We start from the raw sequence: 10,827 nt of genomic DNA, 5'->3' as shown, positions 1-10,827 counted from the left end.
GTGCACGTGTGTGTGTGTGTGTGTACGTGTGTGTGTGTGTGTGTGTGTGCACGTGTGTGTGTGTGTGCCAATTACAGCGAGTGCTTCCTGGTGCATCTTGGTGATCGGACCCTGCTGAGTCTGATGTTCACATCAATAGAATCCTGACAATGATGGATTCTCCTCCGCTGCAGCACCACAACACACGTGCACAAAAATGAACGTGCACTCTTGAATACATGCACACGTGCATGCGCACACAGAAACACAGTGGGCCCCCATGCTATGAGTGGAACACATTCATTAGGATCCCACGTATATTAACACGTGATCACACGTGCACTCTCGTGCACTCTCGTGCACACACATCATGTTAACAGTAGTAAACCGTGCACTAATGCTAAAGCTAGCTGTGCTGAGTCCTGTAGCACAACCATTGTAGGTTTGTTTCCAATCACAATCCTCTTCCTCCTCTTCCTCCTCTTCCTCATTTTCCTTCTCCCTCCTCTTCCTCATTTTCCTTCTCCCTCCTCTTCCTCATTTTCCTTCTCTCCCTCATCTTCCTCATCTTCCTCCTCTTGCTCCTCTTCCTCCTCTTCCTCCTCTTGCTCCTCTTCCTTATCTTCCTCCCCTTGCTCCTCTTCCTCCTCTTGCTCCTCTAATTACATCTGCTGTCCATCAGGACCTCCCCCCCTTCCATATAAGCCTGGTCCTGCTCAAGGGTTCTTCCTGAAGTGATCCTGAAGGAGGAGGAGGAAGAGGAAGAGGAGGAGGAGGATGGACTCTCTTCACTGCCAGAGTGCCCCTGAGCCATCCTTTGTAGTCTTGTTTGTCATGTGACATTAACTGTGTTGTTATTTTTCCTGTTGAAACACACGAGCGGCTGTCATGACACACACTCGTGTGTGTGTGTGTGTGTCATGACACACACTCGTGTGTGTTCGCTGCTGCATCTATTTACGTTCACACGAGCTGCGGCGTGACTCACAGACGAGCTACAGACGGAGAAACGACTCACGTTGTTAAATGAAGTCACCGTTTATGTGCTTAAAAATAGACGAGAGGAGACCGAAGGGAGCTGGGTTCTGGTCTTCAGCAGAACTTGCACGCTAGCGTTCGTTAGCGTTCGCTAGCGTTCGTTAGCGTTCACTAGCGTTCGTTAGCGTTCCAACCTTCTCCTGTGTTTTAGCTTCCTGTTGTCCTGCAGGACGCCACGTCACCGCCGACCGATGACGGGTCAACACTGTCCATCAGCAGAACCATCAACAGAACAAGCCCAGATTCTTCTGAGCTCTGCTTCCTCGTTTGTTGCCATGACAGCGGGCGCTGAGAGGATGATGCTGCAGAGTTGTCAGACGGGGTCGGATCCCACCAACACTGAGACATCTGCCGCCCCATAAAAACGCTGATGTGACGCTATTTCATCAGGCTGGGTTTGGTTTTGTGGACCCGGGCGCTGACAGATGGAGCTCAGAGAGCATCGCGGGGGGTCCGGAGGAGGAGGAGGGGCCACGCGGTCGGGCCCAGACGGAACCAGTGGATGAAAGGTGCAAAACTGAGATGATGAGTGAGTCAAAAGCAGAGAAGCGACTGATCGGACAATAAATGTGGGGTCTCCAGCAGAGGCTCGTTTGTTGCCATGGTAACGCTGTAATTTGGTGTCCTCTTTTACAGCCATCTGCTGTTTCCACTTCCTGTTTTAGACTCAATAAAACCAGATCAATCAGACATCTGCCTGGAAACATTAAAAAATGCAAATGTTGTAGATGAAGCTGGACTCTGCGTCCGCGTGGATCCGAGCGGCTCCGGTCCGTTTGCCGACGGAGCGTTTTCCACGTTAACCGTTTATTGATTCCTCTAATTGCTGGAGAGCGATCTGATGAGCAGACACTCATCTGCATCCACCGCTCCAGCCTCAGAGTTCCTGCAGCTCCTGATCCAGGACCGGGGCGCAGGTCTGGATCTCCGGTCCACTTTGTGGCAGGTTTTACAGGCGGTTTCATCGCCAGCTTTTATGTCTCCACATTTCCATAAAGTCAGGTGACTTGATCCTGGACGGGCAGGAACATCAACACACACATAAAAGCACAACGTGCAGCATCAGCACACTGGAGGCCACCTGAGCGTGATGATGGCGCTGATGTGATTGGAGATCCGGGGTGTTAATGCTCCTCCGACGGGCGCCGCGGCGAGGGCGGCGAGGGCGGAGCAGCCCCGGCAGCTCTGCAGGAGGGTTTACAGGACGCCTGAATTAAAATGGAGCTTTTGGCTGCTGACCAGTCTCACAGACACACACTTACACACAGGACACACACACGGACACACACACAGGACACACACACACGACGTACACACACACACACCACACGGACACACACACTCACACACGGACACACACACCACACAGTACACACACACACACGGACACACCACGGACACACACACGGACACACACCTACACACACACGTACACACACACACGGACACACACACAGGACACACACACACGGACACACACACACACTCACCACTTACACACACACACAGTACACCACACACGTACACACCACACAGACACACACACCCTTACACACACACACGGACACACACACAGGACACACACACTCACACACACGGACACACACACTCACACGGACACTCACACACAGACACACACACGGACACACACTCTCACACTTACACACACACTCACACAGGACACACACACTCACACACAGGACACACACACACACACACACACACACACACACACTGCAGGAGTCTCTTCATCATATCATCTCTGTGAATGAGCTGAGCAGCAGGATGTCTGCAGCTCACTTCAATGAGTCGCGTGGTCACACACACACACACATCCTTGTGCTTCTCCCTTTGTGAGGACTTCATGGACAGGATACACTACCTGCTCTTTATGCTCTTTATTTTTATCTTTATTAACATTACAACAGACTCTGACCCCTGACCTAAACTCTACCTCGCCTCTAACCTTAAAACCAGGTGTTAACCCTCCAACAATCTTTTGAAGATGTGTTCGCTAGGAGTATTCAGAATGTAGCAAGAAACACACCACACACACGCACACCACACACCCACCACACCCACACACACACACACACACACACACACACACACACACACAAGCTGGTTTATGAGGTAACGCGTGTAAACACACCTCATCTCATCCAGGTCTTTCACTGAAAATGAAATTCCAGCCAAGTCGGTGGTAACGAAGGTGCTGCTGATGCCGGGAGACACACGTGGGAACAAGCGGCAGGAACTCGATCGTCCCTTCAGGCCAAAGCTCGACGCTCAAACCACAAACTCAGCGTTTCCCGAGAACGCCGTCCAATCAATATGTAATTTATCGCCAATAAAGCTGAGCCGTGCACGGTAGAGCTGCGTGCATGTTGGATGAGGGCGGTCGTACATGGGAATGTCACAGGACTCACACACGGACACACACACAGACACACAGGACACACAGGACACACACACGGACACACGGACACACACACGGAGACACGGACACACACACGGACACACACACGGACACACACACGGACACAGGACACACACACGGACACAGGACACACACACGACACACACCCCCGGACACACACACGGACACACAGGACACACACACGGACACACACCCGGACACACAGACACACACACACACACACACCCGGACACACACACGGACACACACACCACGGACACACAGGACAGACACACACACACACACACACTCAGCTGTGCTCTGAGACGAGGACATTGAACCACATAAATTTTTTTACTTTTTCATTTGCAGGTACAGAATTCTTTGGATTCTCATCGGAACGGTCCGGGCCATAAACACGACCCAACGGCGCCCCCTGGGACCCGGCTCTGGAAACAGCAGCAGTGAGGGTGAAGCCCCAGCTGGAGGCGGGCAGAGGGGCGCCAACGTCTCCACGAGCCGTCCCGAGAGCAACAGATCTCTTCAACAGATCGCTCCGCTCCGATTCTGACCCGGAACACCGCTCCAATTCTGACCCGGAACAGTGCGGTCCAGTCATGTCACATGATGTGTTATTACATCTGCTGTTACAACCAGTCGGCGCTGACGTCACCTGACCTGCGTCCCGTCCTCAGACGCTTCACACCGAGGACACGTCCACCATCAGACCAGCCGCTCCTCGTTAGCCTGACCTCCTGGACCAGGACAGAACCAGAACTGGTTAGTCTGGTTTACCTTTGCTGTTTGGGTCAGAATTCCCAGATTTCACACCCTGAACCCAGCAGGAGGCTTCTGTGGTCATCAGGGACCGGAGAACCTCAGAACCTCAGCAGAAGGGTTCTCCAGCACCGCTGGTCCAGACGGACCTGATCCAACCTTGTTAGCTTTAATCTCTTCCTTGCTTCTGCTCCTGGAACCTGGACCAGCGTCCTCCTGTCTGACCCTCTGCCCTGAGGTTTGACCCCTGCTAACGAAGCCGTTAGCGGCGCCGCTCCAGCTGGAGCGCAGCCAAAGCTCCGCCTCACGTGCACGTGTGGTCGTGCACGTGTGGTCGTGCAGCGCCGGATGTCGAAGCTCCGTTTGGTCACCGATCGTTAACGTGACGAAGACCAGCCGACGCCGCTCACGAGCTTCAACCGCACTTTCAAAATAAAAGCGCCGTTGCTAATGAGGAAGCTCAGGATGTGGGCGGGGACTCCTGAGCCGCTCTTGTTGTTGCTGGAGGTGAAATGCATTGTGGGATACCTAGCTGTCCCAAGTCCCGTCTTATTCCTACTTGTGCAAGAACACATGATTAAAGGTCGGAATTTTCTAGCCCACTTAAGTCGCGGGAACATTCCGGTCTCATTCCTGCTTCAGCAGCAAACGCGGTTTTCCCCTTTGCGTGCGTTAACCTCGTGACTCCGGCGGATTGGGCGAGTATCCGGGTCACCTCCTGTAGGGCGCCAGCAGAGCCCAGTGCTGACGCGTGCGTCCGTGTTAGCGTTAGCAGGGGCCCCAGGTTGGTTACAGATGAGGCCCTGGACCCCCGCGCAGGTCGCTGGGCGGGAACACGAGGTTAACCCGGAGATATTCCCACTTTCTTACGTCACCTGTCCCAGCAGATCTGCTCTGAGCACAACACACACACACACACACACACACACACACACACACACCACACACACCACCACACACACACACACACACACACACACACACAGGTGATCCAATCAGTTAGAAACAAGCTGTGATCCAAAATGAACCAAGTTCTTGGTGTCAGAACATGAAACTGAAACAAGCTCAGATGATGTTTTCAGTCTGACGGCGAAACAGGCTGCAGCTCACAGCTCCATCAGTTAGCATCTATCTGTGGCGGCTAAATAAACCGTGGGTGTGTGTGTGTGGTGTGTGTGTGTGTGTGTGTGTGTGTGTGTGTGGGTGTGTGTGTGTGTGTGTGGGTGTGTGTGGGTGTGTGTGTGTGTGTGGGTGTGTGTGTGTGTGCACCCAGCAGTTTGTCTTTCTTTCTTCCATGATGAGATCATGAAGAAAGAGGAGGAAATTGTCCCTCCTGTCCTCTCTCCTCCTGTCCTCTCTCCTCCTATCCTCCTGTCCTCTCTCCTCCTGTCCTCCTGTCCTCTCTCTCCTGTCCTCTCTCTCCCTGTCCTCTCTCCTCCTGTCCTCTCTCCTCCTGTCCTCTCTCCTCTCTCTCCTCCTGTCCTCCTCTCTCTCCTCCTCTCTCCCTGTTCTCTCCTCCTGTCCTCTCTCCTCCTGTCCTCTCCTCCTATCCTCCTGTCCTCTCTCCTCCTGTCCTCCTGTCCTCTCTCTCCCTGTCCTCCTCTCTCTCCTGTCCTCTCCTCCTGTCCTCCTGTCCTCTCTCCCTGTCCTCCCAGCCATCCCTCTTCTGACCCCATTTGTTGCTCCATTATTCTCTCCTTCCTCTGCTCCTGACCTTCCCACCTCGCTGTTTTTCCATCTCCATCCAGGTCTTCCATCCCTCCATCCTCCTTCCATCCCTCCATCCCTCCATCCTCCCTCCATCCCTCCATCCCTCCATCCTCCCTCCATCCATCCATCCCTCCATCCTCCCTCCATCCCTCCATCCTCCCTCCATCCTCCCTCCCTCCCTCTCTCCACCACGGACCATCTGGCCTCAGCCAGGCATCTTTAATGGCTTCCTGGGCCGTCGTGCTCCACGAGAGGCGGTTGGCTGGAAGGCCTGGTCACATGATGAGCCCAGAACGTGAGTGTTCCTCCAGACCGGAGCAGAGGTCCGAGAGGCGTCACTTCAGCCTGATCAACATCATGAGATGTAGAAACGAGAGCTGAGCTTCCCCACATCGCTGATGCTAAACAACAGCAACCCCCGAGTTAGCTTCACTTCATGCAGGAACTTTTTTGAACACCTGCCCTCACCTTCTGGATTCTGGAGCCAAAACGTCTGATCGTCACCTTTAATCAGGTGTGAAACGTGCTGAGGAGCTGCGCGTCGTAGATAAGCGTCTCTGCTAGCCTCGCGGCGGTTTGTTAGCGTGTCTTCAGAGGTTCTGTTCTCCTGCAGCAGGTGTTCTACCAGAGCCTTTTTCTTCTGCATGTTCAGCTGAACAGAGTGACCTGGAGGTGACCTGCTGCCTCCTCTGCATGAGTCAGAGGAGCTGGTGATGAGGAGGAGCAGAATGGTGGAGATAACCACACTTGTAATTAAGGACAATGGCCCCTCTGGAGATGGCTGCTGACATCGTTCACTTCTGTCCTGAATCAGGGACAGAAATTAAACATCATCTCCAGGCCAAAGGTCTCTGAAAGTTCAGGAGATGTCTGCAAAATGAGGAACAGGGGACGACTCGTTCTGCCAACGTTCCTCTTCTCTCTAAGGTTCATTTAAATTGAAACGTGCGGTCTTCTGGCCCAGCGATGCTGTTGGCCACCGTCCTTCACCCACCTTCACTCCTGTCGTCCCTTTAATTGCTCGTTATGTTTTCATGTTATTGTTCTCCCCCTTTTTAAATGGAAGGTGATGCCCAGAGAATCTGGGTCGGACTGGAAATGTGGAGCATCACAAAGAAAAACCAGATTTGCGGTTGGTTCAATGTCGCAGCTACCAGCAAAATATTCCAAATACATAAGAAAATGGTGTCAAATGTTTCTTATTTTAAATGACCTAAAAATCACATCAACTTGATACGGAGCAGCTTTCAGGACCATCTAAAGATGAGGATTTTCATCATGTTCTGACCACAGGATTGGCCACCAGGGGGCGCCAGTGAGTCTGAACCTGGAGACACCAAATAGCCTCCGAGGCCTCAGTGGTCACGTGTCCAACCCCATTCAAACAACCAGTATGGACCAGTATGCACTGGGTTCTGGCTCGGATCGGAGTCGCATGATCCATCACGACTCAGCTCTTCTATAAAAGGAGAAAAAACTCAAGAAAAGAAAGTGGAAGAATAAAGAGATAAATCATCGTCGGAGTTTGGTGTTTCTGTGGCGCTGCAGTGATGAATCGCCTCCTCCGAGAGGCAAAACAACAGAAATGAAAGTAATAAAGTAAAGGAAGGACGCTTCCTTCCTTCCTTCCTTCCTTAATCCCTTCCTTCCTTTCTTAATCCCTTCCTTCCTTCCCCCCTCCCTTCCTTCCTCCCTCCTCACTCCCTCCCTCCTTCCTTCCTTCCTTCCTCCTTCCTTCCTTCCTTCCATCCTTCCTTCCTCTTCCCTCCTTCTTCCCTCCCTCCTTCCCCTCCCTCCCTCCCTCCCATTCCCTTCCTTCCTTCCTTCCTTCCTCCCTCCCTTCCTTCCTTCCTCCCTTCCTCCTTTCCCCTCCCTCATTACCTTACCCTCCTTCTTCTTCCCCCTTCCTTCCTCCCTCATTACCTCTTCCTCCCTTATACCCTTCCTTCTTCCTTCCTCCCTCCCTTCTTCCCTCATTTACAACTCCCTTCCATCCATCCTCCTTCCTCCCTCCATCCCTTCCTTCCTCCCTTCCTCCCTTTTCCCCTCCCTCTTACCTTCCTTCCCTCCTCCTCACCCTCCCTTCACTTCTTCATCCCCGCCCTCCCTTCCCTCCTCTCTTCCTACTCTTCCTCCCTCCCTCCTTCCTCCCTGCCTTCCACCTCCTTCCTCCTCTTTCCTCCCCGCCCCTCCCTTACTCCTTCCCTTCCTCCCTCCCTTCCTTCCTTCCTTCCTTCCTTCCTCCCCTCCCTTATTACCTCCCCTTCCTCCCTCTCCCTCCTTCCTCCCTTTACCCCTTTTCCCCTCCTTCCTTCCCATTCCTTCCCTTCCCTCCTTCCCCTCCTTCCTTCCCTCCTCCCCCCCTCCCCATTACTTACCTTCCTTCCTCCTCCCTCCTTCCTTCCTCCTTCCTTCCTTTTCCCCTCCTCATCCTATCCCCTCCTTCCTTCCCGGTCCTTCTTCCCTCCCACTCATTACCTATCCTTCCTCCCTTCCTCTCCTTCCTTCCTTCCTCCCTCCCTTCTTCCCTCATTTACTCCCCTCGTCCTTCATCCTTTCCTCCCTCCCTCATTCCCTTCTCCTTCCTCCCTTTTCCCCTCCCTCTTACTTCCTCCTCTCATCCCTCCCTCACTTCTTCTTCATCCCCCCTCCCTTCCTCCCTCATTACCTTCCTCCCTGCCTTCCCTCCTTCCCTTCCTCCCACCCTTCCTCCCCCTTCCTCCTCCCTCCTTCCCCTCCTCCCTCCTTCCTCCCTTCCTTTTCCCCTCCCTAATTACCTTCCTTCCTCCCTCATTTCCCTCCTTCCTTCCCTCCTCCCCCCCCCTCCCTTATTACCTTCCTTCCTTCCTCATACCTCCCCATACCCTCCCTTCCCTTCTTCCTCCCCCCCTCCCTTCCTCATACCCTTCCTTCCTCCCTTCCTTCCTCCCTTCCTCAGGTGGATGTTGGGACAGACGTGTTCTTCCCGTTTAGGAGTCGTGCCCAGTTTTTAGGGGCTCCGACCGTCGCTTCAGTGGTCCATCAAACACTTTCCTCCAGGACTCCGAACACTCGTCTGTTCCCGAACGTTCCAGGCGGTTCTGCTCCGTCACGCCACCGTTCTCAGCATTTGTTTGGTTCTGGGATGTTTGAGGTGAAGCGGCGTGGGTGACGGATGCGTGCGCCACGCGAGCGCGTTGGAATAACACGCGTAAGATCTGAGCGATGACGATTACAGTGATGTCTCCTTTCATGCTGAACATCTGACAGACAGACTCAGGGAACCGACCCGGATTCACAGGAATCCTGGAGGAGCTCAAGCACGTCTGCATTTCATCCTGATCGGGCCGTCAGAAGAGAGGGGAAATCTCCCAGAAACGGCAGTGAGCGCCCCCTGGTGGCGGGCTGCAGGGGCAGAAACCTCACGTATTTGTTCGCGTGTCCCATCAGACAGACGCCCCCTGCTGGCTGGTATCTGCCTGGTTCCGAACAATCCAAATGAGGGATTTGTTGAAGCGTTGGAACATTTTCATCTTCTTCATATTTCAGATACGTTTCATTACAATCTTCATCTTCTCCCCCCTCGCAGAACATTTTCATCACTTTCTGGCTCATTTTCTCCCGAATATTTTCATGTCAAAACATGAAAAATGATGAAAAACTGGAGCGAAAAACAGCATAATGGGAAAAGCTGCGGAGGGAAATCTATTCCTGACTGAGGAGCTCTTCAGCTCTGCTCTGCTCCTGCTGTAATGTGGGGAGGGGGCTCAGGTGATGGCTCCCCACCAGGGAAATAACAGAGGTCTAAATCATGAGGAACGATGGGAAGGCGAAGTGAGGAAGATTAGATGAAAGCACCAGAGAGAAAGAAAGTGTAGAAGCACAGAAAAATGGGAATTACAGAAGGGTGGAAGAGAATAAGGAAGGAAGAGAGAAGCGTGCGTGTGTGTGTGTGTGTGAAATTAAGTGCTTTGCACGAGACTCATCAGACACTTGGATCAAAGATAAGCTGTTTTTTCCAATTTATTGACTTTATGTTCTCTGAACACTTAATAAAGCCCAAGGAGGTGTGTGTTTGTGTTTCTGTGTGTGTGTATGTTTGCTCTTACAAAAAGGGGGCTTATGAACGATGGAGCACAGAGACTCTGAACCAAACAGGAGCTTCCTGAGTGCCTCCAGGCAACTGTTGACTGTGGTGGAAAATATTGGACAGTTCAGCAGATCTTCAGTCTGCACACACACACACACACACACACACACACACCACACACACACACACACACACACACACACACACACACAGTCTGCTCCTCCTCACTGACTCGTTCTCGAGTCACATGACCAGATCACATGACGCCTCAGTGATGTTTATATTAAGCGTAGCATGAATGAATGAAGCAGATGTTTATTTTCAGACATTATTGGACTAAAAACGCTCATTTTTACTGCAATGTTCAAATCCTTCGTCCAGACGTCACTAAAAAATAACTGAAAACGTGAAGAAATGAGGTGAAAATCACACGACATCCAAAAGCTTCTCATGAAATCCGCGATGCCCAGATGTTTTGTTCATTTATCTTTTTCCATAGAAACTTCAGATTCTCCCAGAAGCTCCACAACTGTGACCTTTATCCTCGTCTGAATCTGCAAAGACGCAGAAATCAGCGTGTTCCACCGTCGTCCGGGCGCCAACGGAGGAACTCGCTGATCCGTGGTCATCGGCATCAGCTGATGGTGGCGCTCAGCAGCGCGGCGGCGCCACTGGAACGCTCACGTTTGCAGATGATGCTGCTGTTTACGAGCCCGCTCCTAAATGTGAGCTAACTGGAGCGGCGAGGACGCTGGCTCATCTTCCACACTCAGATCCACCTTCGGCACATGTGACCCGCCTCGTGGTGACCCGCCTCGTGGTGACCCGCCTCGTG

At 52.6% G+C, this 10,827-nt stretch overlaps 1 pseudogene; it reads right to left on the bottom strand.

Moving 5' to 3' along the window:
* LOC130531889 (uncharacterized) overlaps positions 1-4,731 on the bottom strand; it is an 8,743-nt pseudogene extending 4,012 nt beyond the window's left edge.
* Positions 4,732-10,827: the final 6,096 nt, after the last annotated feature.

The sequence above is a fragment of the Takifugu flavidus genome, chromosome 9 (genome assembly GCF_003711565.1).
Source record: "Takifugu flavidus isolate HTHZ2018 chromosome 9, ASM371156v2, whole genome shotgun sequence".
Lineage (NCBI taxonomy): Eukaryota > Metazoa > Chordata > Actinopteri > Tetraodontiformes > Tetraodontidae > Takifugu > Takifugu flavidus.
Note: the sequence above shows the minus strand (reverse complement) of the source record. Positions and strands in the feature narration are given on the sequence as shown.